The sequence below is a fragment of the Tachypleus tridentatus genome, chromosome 6 (genome assembly GCF_004210375.1).
Source record: "Tachypleus tridentatus isolate NWPU-2018 chromosome 6, ASM421037v1, whole genome shotgun sequence".
Taxonomy (NCBI): domain Eukaryota; kingdom Metazoa; phylum Arthropoda; class Merostomata; order Xiphosura; family Limulidae; genus Tachypleus; species Tachypleus tridentatus.
In genome coordinates, this window is record NC_134830.1 from 107,729,418 (window position 1) to 107,737,575 (window position 8,158).

Here is an 8,158-nt window from a genome sequence, read left to right on the forward strand (position 1 = left end):
ACCCACACGGCTGAAAGTGAATGCTCTTATGTTTAGTGTGACAAGAATTCGAACCCGCGACCCTCGGATTATGAGTCGAGTGTCTTAACCACTTGGTCATGCCGGTACTTCCTTACCTTATGAAAGATACTGAATTGTTGGAAAGGTATCAGAATGAGGGATAACCAAAATGGTGCGTGGGGTAGAGGGGTTGTTATATGAAGAGAGATTAAGATCTTAAAAACTGTTTTATTTTGAGGAAAGAAAAGTTAGAAGGGATCTGACTGAAGTATTTAAGATTGTAAAAGAAATTGATAATGTTGATGCATCAATGTTTTTCATACTTAACTAGGGGAAACAAATATAGATAAGGCAAGGTAGAAACCACCTTGAGCTAAAACAATTTTACTTTTCAAATAAGAATTGTTTGCCTTTTGATGTTGTGAAGGCAGTAAATTTGAGTGAGTTTAAAGGAAAGCTTGATAGATATATGAATGGTAAGGACATGTTGATAACAGTTTTATAGTTTAACACCCAGGAAACACGCTAGTTTATATGTAATTGTATTTTCTAAAATACGATAATATTAAATTATTAGAACATTTCGCATCTTAAAAATTGCTTAACCAAGACATTATCAATGGAAAAATTCTATAATGTTAAACTAATACTCACTCTGAGTAACCTTTGGAAAGGAAGTATAAGTAATTTCTGATATAATGGGAAAATGTATTTTTAAGTGAGAGAGAAATAGGGAAATATCAGATTCAAAAATTAGAGTGAACTGAATTCGTATCATAATTGAGTGTTTTTGTATAATTGTAAAAACGGTCATAATAACAGTTTTATTGGCACCATGTCTCAACCCTATATTAATTGCTTCACTGTGAGAATGATAATGGTAATCTCCCTAATGGCTTAGTATACTTACAAAGCGAAAACAATCGGGTTTCGATATCCATGGTGAGCTGGACAGAAGCCCATTCTATAGCTTTGTGCTTACCAATTAACCAAAGCAGACTATAAATGGTAAAAATATGCAATGATATAAACTTTAAAGTACTTTTGGAAATGTTATTTTAAAGTATTTTATTTTTTGTCAACAACGCATCTTATATTCAAGTTTATTTATTCGCATCAAGACACCATGTGGTTAACAGTCAAATCATAAACCTCTATTCAGCTTTCTCTTATTTCGAATTGCAGACGAGAGAGGGGGACGTGTTTGATAGCACTACGCTTTGAACCCAACATATTTGAATTCTCAGTCCAATACACTTGCCAATATTCTAATAAACATAAACTTAAACAGATATATTCTGAACTGAGTATAATGTTTATAGCCATAATACTACTTCATTGCTTTAGAGTTTTCGCGCGTAGCTTAAATAACCATGTAGGTTAGAGACTTTCATTAGTGCAACTGGAGTTCCAAATAGAAATTAATATGATTTAGTATACTACATTAGTTTAAAAGATATGCTAGACTAAACTCAGACGCAGAGATGTATGCTTATACATTGATATAATATTTAATTACATGAGATAATTGGCACATAGAGGGTCAATTAAAAATTATAAGTAAAAAATATTTGTTGGAGACGATTGTTTGTTATTAAGCGCAAAGCTCACAAAGGGCTATTTCAACTCTGCCAAAAAGGAGTGTCGAAACATGGTTTTTAGCATTATGAGCAGTAAAGTTTAGTTCAGGATTAAATGTTTACAAAATCACAGAAGGTAAAACCATCGCGCATATAAGTGTTAAAAAAAGAAAATGATTCTGAAAGCTTGAAGAGTAACTTGGGACACATAACTGATAAAACTTTGAACGATTTTTTAAAGTAAAATTAATCATAATTTGATATAATATATAAAACTGAAAACAAAATTTACCTCGTAAAAAATTCTCAAATAAAATAGAACTATATTTATAGCTTTATCTCACATCCTAAACATTCGTATATATCAGACATTTTAAACTGGAACTTTTGTTTGGTTTGTTTTGAATTTCGCGTAAAGTTATACGAGGGCTATTTGCGCTAACCTTTCCTAATTTAGCAGTGTAAGACTAGAGGGAAGGCAGCTAGTCATCACCACCCACCGTCAACTCTTGGGCTACTCTTTTACCAACGAATAATGGCATCAACCGTAACATTAATTACGTACATTAATGCCCCTACGGCTGAAAGGACGAGCATGTTTGGTATGACAGAGATTCGAACCCGCGACCTTCGGACCATAAACCACCTGACCATGCCGGGCTAATAAAGAGCAATGTGATAAACATGTAGCTGAAAGGGAAATACTTCAATATATTTATGTGTGTTTTCTTATACAAAGCCACTACGGACTATCTGCTGAGCCCAGCGACGGGAATTGAACCCCTGATTTTAGCGTTGTAAATCCGTAGACTTAACGCTGTATTAGCGGGTGACCGAAAACTATAACTAAGCGAATATTATCAGCACTACGAAACCCTAAGAACGTTTTAAAAACTCACACACTCGCTCCGATTAAGGAAAATACTATCAGACGTAAAGATAAGTTACAAAAGATAATATAAAAGAAAGATCAACTGTAATAGAAGCACTCACACATGGTAGAAGGTACTCCATCTCTCTAGATATTTAACGAAACGTTGGTGAAAACTAATATGAAAACAACAGATAAACAAGAAGAAATCCTCAATAGCTGTGGCGCTTGAAATTCGTTTAGGCAGGATTAGAGTAAATTCATCTATCAAACTTTTCATTTTTATTAACTATACTTTGAGCACTTATACCTAATTCAATTGTATTATTCATTAGCATCTGTACTGGTCTACCCGTAAATGAAATTCTTTTAAGTAAGACTGAAATAAATTAAATTATGATATCTTGGGCGTGATCAAAAACATCAATCGACAGGGTTTGACCTTTCGAGTGCAAAACTGCAATTAAATCTCAAATCGGTTACGATATGACAAAGCTATTAGCTACAATTTTGTACTTGAAAAAAACAAATTCACTGATATTCAATGAGCCACTATGCCGCAGCTAAAATAATTAAAGGTTGAAACAAATGCAGGTGCTTGTATTCATAACAGTAGATATTTTAACCAAACATATCCACCTACCGCAGCCACCTGTGGAGATGGTGATTACCCTTTATAAGTCTACGGATTTACAATGCTAAAATCAGGGGTTCAATTCACCTCGGTGGACTCAGCAAATAGCCCGATATGGCTTTGTTATAAGAAAACACGCACACCCTTTAAAATTTGTAATAATAATAATACTATTGCCATGATAATAATATAGTATTATACCTCCACTGCAGTTTGACGATGACATCAAACCACACTTGTATGTATATCAAACTCTATCGCCCCCCAGTGGCTCAGCGGTATGTCTGCAGACTTACAATGCTAAAAACCGGGTTTCGATACTCGTGGTAGACAGAGCACAGATAGTCCATTGTGTAGCTTTGTGCTTAATTCAAAACAACAACAATCAAACCCTATCATGCAAGTCAGACAGATTGTGATAAACATAATTACATCTCTTATACATTTATTGTTGGGATATGATGTAAAGCTGGTGATCCTTCACATTTTCTGTTTGTTTCCAATCTAACACATTCGATGCCAGCTTAGTTAGCTGATATTTGGAAAATTTAATTCACTTCAAATATTAATCTCGTTCATCTGTAATGAATTGTTATTCAATCCTACCGGAATTTCCGAGAAGTATATGTTTGTTTGTCCTATAATTCTTCCTACACTTTCACCTATCATATAAGGTTTAATCAACTAAGAATGATTAGAGATTTGTCAAAAAGTTATTTATATTTTAAAATTTCGTAGGTTTCATAGTTTCAGTGCTGGTTCATCAGTTAGTAGATGCGGTCTTTAGGGGTATTGTTGGAATTTCTCCAGTTTCCTCTTTCTTTACATGGAGTATACATACAGTCTGTGTAATTTTAATTAGTACTGGCATATTTAGAATAGAAACAGAGAAAATATTTATATTTATAATTTATAAAACGTTAAATCAACAATTGTATTTTGTTTTCAAATCCCATCAATCATTTAAGAGATTTATTTTTCACACATTGGTTTTACGTATTATCAAGATGGACATGCTATAACTATTACTCTAACTATTTTTCCTTTCATTAATGATATACTACTAACTATGACATACAAATAAAATGCGTCCTTCATTGACATTGTGTTCCCTCTATGCGCATAGCAACAAAGTAACTACATATCACTTTAGGGTGATTTTTGCATGCATAGCTACGTAAAGATTTAGCTATACATAAAACAAGTCGATGACCCTTTTCTATAAAATCAGTAAATGAATCATATAAATGATTTACGAACTTTCATGAGTCTCGGTCCGTGCTAATATATCACGATGAACAAATATGCAAAATGTCATTTACTTACTACGTTGTGGACAATGTGGTTTAAAGTAGGTAGATCAAAATTGTAATATTTTACTTTTAAAAATGAACTTAAGTCGAGTCTAAAGCTAGAAAAGGCTTTCGAAATTCCACTGAAATAAAATCATTTCAATATACATAATGCGTTAGATGTTAAAGTTACTATTTATTTAAATGAGAAAAACATTATATTCCGAAATATAAATGTAACTTTTTACACACTGCCTTTCTCAAAATTTCAAAATAAAACTACCAATAACTTATGTACAGGAACAGAGCAAACTACTAAACGTTTTTTCCAGATTCTTTCTTATGTGAGACTAAACATGTAATTTTTTTACTTAGTTAAAGAAAAATTACATTTGGCTATTGTTTTCAAATATGAAATGTTTGATGAATAAATTATACTTTGTTGCTTCAATATAGTATAAATAAAAATATTTTTCCAGTAAAATCTTTATCTCCAACAATTACTTGTAGATACATTATACTAATGGGATCACTTTCATTCATTCATAAAACATTTTTTCCCCAATGTGAAACATTTTATTTATTATCTCGTTATTGTGTTAAACATATTTAAAACAAAAATTTCAAAACAAAGAAACAATATCAGTTAATGTGCTTATTTGCCACACGTAAAAAAAACTCGTACGTGTTCTCGGGAAACTTATATTTCAAATCATTTTCCATAGAAATCAAAATATTCCTCTTCCTACCCCTAATACAAAGGGTTTGATCGCATTTTACAAGAATGATGTTTAGTGTTTCGACTTCGTTTTGAAATTTGTTCTTCATAATCTATCGTGATAGCCATGATAAGCACTGTTGTCAGATACGTAATTTATTTTGTAAAAAATCTTCTGTGAAGGACAGTGAGATCACTTTTAAACCACACAAACTTTTCTCAAGCCTTCCTCGGCATGCAGATGACAGTTTTAATAACAAACTCAAGCAGATCATAGGTAAAAGCCCCGATAGCTTTCGTTTGTACAGTTTTAGCATATTTAAGTGTAAGTGCTATTCAACCCTTTGACATTGTCTTACTGACATGGCTGTGTGCGGTCTAGCTAATGGGGAACTATAGTTGTGAAAACCAATCCTGACATATTTTATATCTATATAGCAAAGGTCAGCAATTCTAAATTAGTTACGGCTATGTCTAAACCTCATAGGTCTTTGACATAAACGTTTAGCCACATTTTACACGAGGTCTCTTGCGTTATTATGCCACTGTTAAATACGTTTAACATACGTTTAATAATCTCCTATAAGATTAAAATTAGCAACCTCATTTAAACTAGAATATCGAACATTTTTGTACTATAATTTGGCTCGTAATGTAATACTAACCTGTTTTACTAAACCATTTAATTAGACATACAAGTACCTTGATATTCAATCAAAAAGCTACATCAGTTTATATCGTAGCTATATTATTAGCGTCATAATATTTTCTGAATACAGGGTACTAAGAAATTAATGAAAACGATCTTTATCCTTTAATCCCAGTGTTAAACTTTATTAAAACATGTCCCATTTTTTTTAGTGACAAACTTTAGCAGATTAGTTTTATTTTTAAATTAAATACTAAATTGTACTTTTAGTTTTAAACACCCTCTTAAATTCGTCTTGCGTATTTTATAATACAGCTACCCTACACTGACTCTTTTTAAAATATAAGTTGAAGAGAAGAAACGGAGAAATATATTAAAATCTAATTCATTTCGGTACTCTATGTGACCGTGTAAATGACAATTTTGATGTGGAACAGTAACTTTCTGAAAATGATGCTTTCCTTAATAACCTTTTGGATGTCTAAGTGAAACTTGTGACTACAGTATAACAAATTTATCAATTTAATCCATTCGTTTATTGATATCATATGTTGAGACCTCATATCTCTTGTCAGTAAGAAACCTTATGAAACTTGTGTTGTTGAAAAAAACTGATAAGACGTTTTGCTGACATAAAGAAATACATGGAATTATTTATTTAAAGCATTTAGTTAAGTTTGTTGAATTACAACACCGGTTTTGAACTTTCGTAATTTCTGGAGTTAAAAGTATTAATTTTACATTTCTAATGGCTGAATCTCACACACTTATACATACACTTCTTCTTTCTGGTGTTACAAAAGCAATTTTACGTGTTTAATTTATGAATTTAAAGACGTTTTACTTTTTTATTTCTGATTAATTATTTATTTAAAGTGTTTTGTTTAATTTCTAATTTCTGAAAAGTAAACATTGATTTTTACTTTAACAATTTGTGAAGTTAAAGATTGACATTTTTACATTTCCTATATCTAGACTTAGCAGGGAGTGAGGTGAAATTTGACATTCACGGAGATGGATTAGGCCGCTACATAATCTATAACTACCAAAGAATAGGCAATTCCTCGCTATTTGAATACAAAAGTGTGGGTCGTTGGTTTGATGGACTACATCTTAATCTGGATGAAGTGGTATGGAATCAGGGTAAGCTAGACATTCCAGTGTCCATTTGCAGTGCTCCTTGTGGAGTGGGAGAGGTAAAAAAAATGCAAGTAGGCGATGTTTGCTGTTGGTTGTGCACAAGCTGTAAACCGTGGGAATACGTCCTCGACGAGTTCACTTGTGCTGACTGCGGCCATGGGCGTTGGCCCTACGAGGACAAAACAAGCTGTTACGACTTGACTCAGCAATATATGCGTTGGAACACATATTTTTCCATCGTACCCATGGGAGTCTCCTGTCTTGGTATCGTACTGACAGGTGCCGTTATCTTTGTATTTATTCAGAACAATAATACGCCAATCGTGAAGGCTTCAGGACGGGAATTAAGCTATATGCTACTTACCGGTATTTTGATTTGTTTTCTTATGACATTCATCTTACTTGCTAAGCCCAGCACGGAGATTTGCGGACTGCAACGTTTCGGTGTTGGCTTTGGATTTTCAATAATCTACAGCTCCTTACTAACCAAAACAAACCGCATTTCTCGAATATTTGAAAGCGCTAAAAATCAGCCCGTAGACCTAGTTTTATCTATCCTAAATTACAAATGATGATTACGTTGATCTTTATTGCCGTTCAGGTAATTGGAACTGCAGTTTGGTTCGTGGTTGAACGACCAGGGATCAGACACTATTATCCAGACGGAAAGAGAAACGAACTGATACTTAAGTGCAAGATAAAAGATTTCAGCTTTCTGATATCCCTGGTGTATAATATGATTCTCATAACTATATGCACTGTTTACGCAGTCAAAACACGAAAAATTCCAGAGAACTTTAACGAGTCCAAGTTCATAGGGTTTACTATGTACACCACTTGTATTGTGTGGCTAGCATTTGTGCCCATTTACTTTGGTACAGGGAATTCTTTTGAGGTAAACATTTTCTTTTAGCTTAATGAGTAATCTCAGTACATTCGATGTAAAGCACTTAATAAGTCTTTGTTTTAACCTACTTTTTATTAGAGATATATGATTTACTAAGTTTCTTTTCTTGCTTGAAAATACTTTTATCAGATATATATATGATTTAATAGGATTTTGCTTTAGATTACTTTTATTAGATATTTATAATTTAATAAGACTCGTTTGCTTTAAACCACTTAGATGTAAATGATTTAATTAATCATATTTTGTTTTATTTAAACACTTCACGCACTAAATAAACAGAGGAAAATAAACTGGAGAATAAAATTTCAAGTTATTTCTTTTTGTGCATCACAATTTATCTACCATTCGATTACTACAACAACTA

General features: G+C 32.5%; 1 pseudogene across 1 annotated transcript in view; it reads left to right on the top strand.

The window, feature by feature from the left end:
* Window positions 1-7,797, top strand: part of LOC143251683 (metabotropic glutamate receptor pseudogene) — a 31,734-nt pseudogene extending 23,937 nt beyond the window's left edge. The window contains exon 3 of the transcript XR_013028639.1: window positions 6,720-7,797. The product of XR_013028639.1 is annotated as a metabotropic glutamate receptor pseudogene (transcript). The remainder of the gene's footprint in view (window positions 1-6,719) is intronic.
* The last annotated feature ends 361 nt before the right edge of the window (window positions 7,798-8,158 follow it).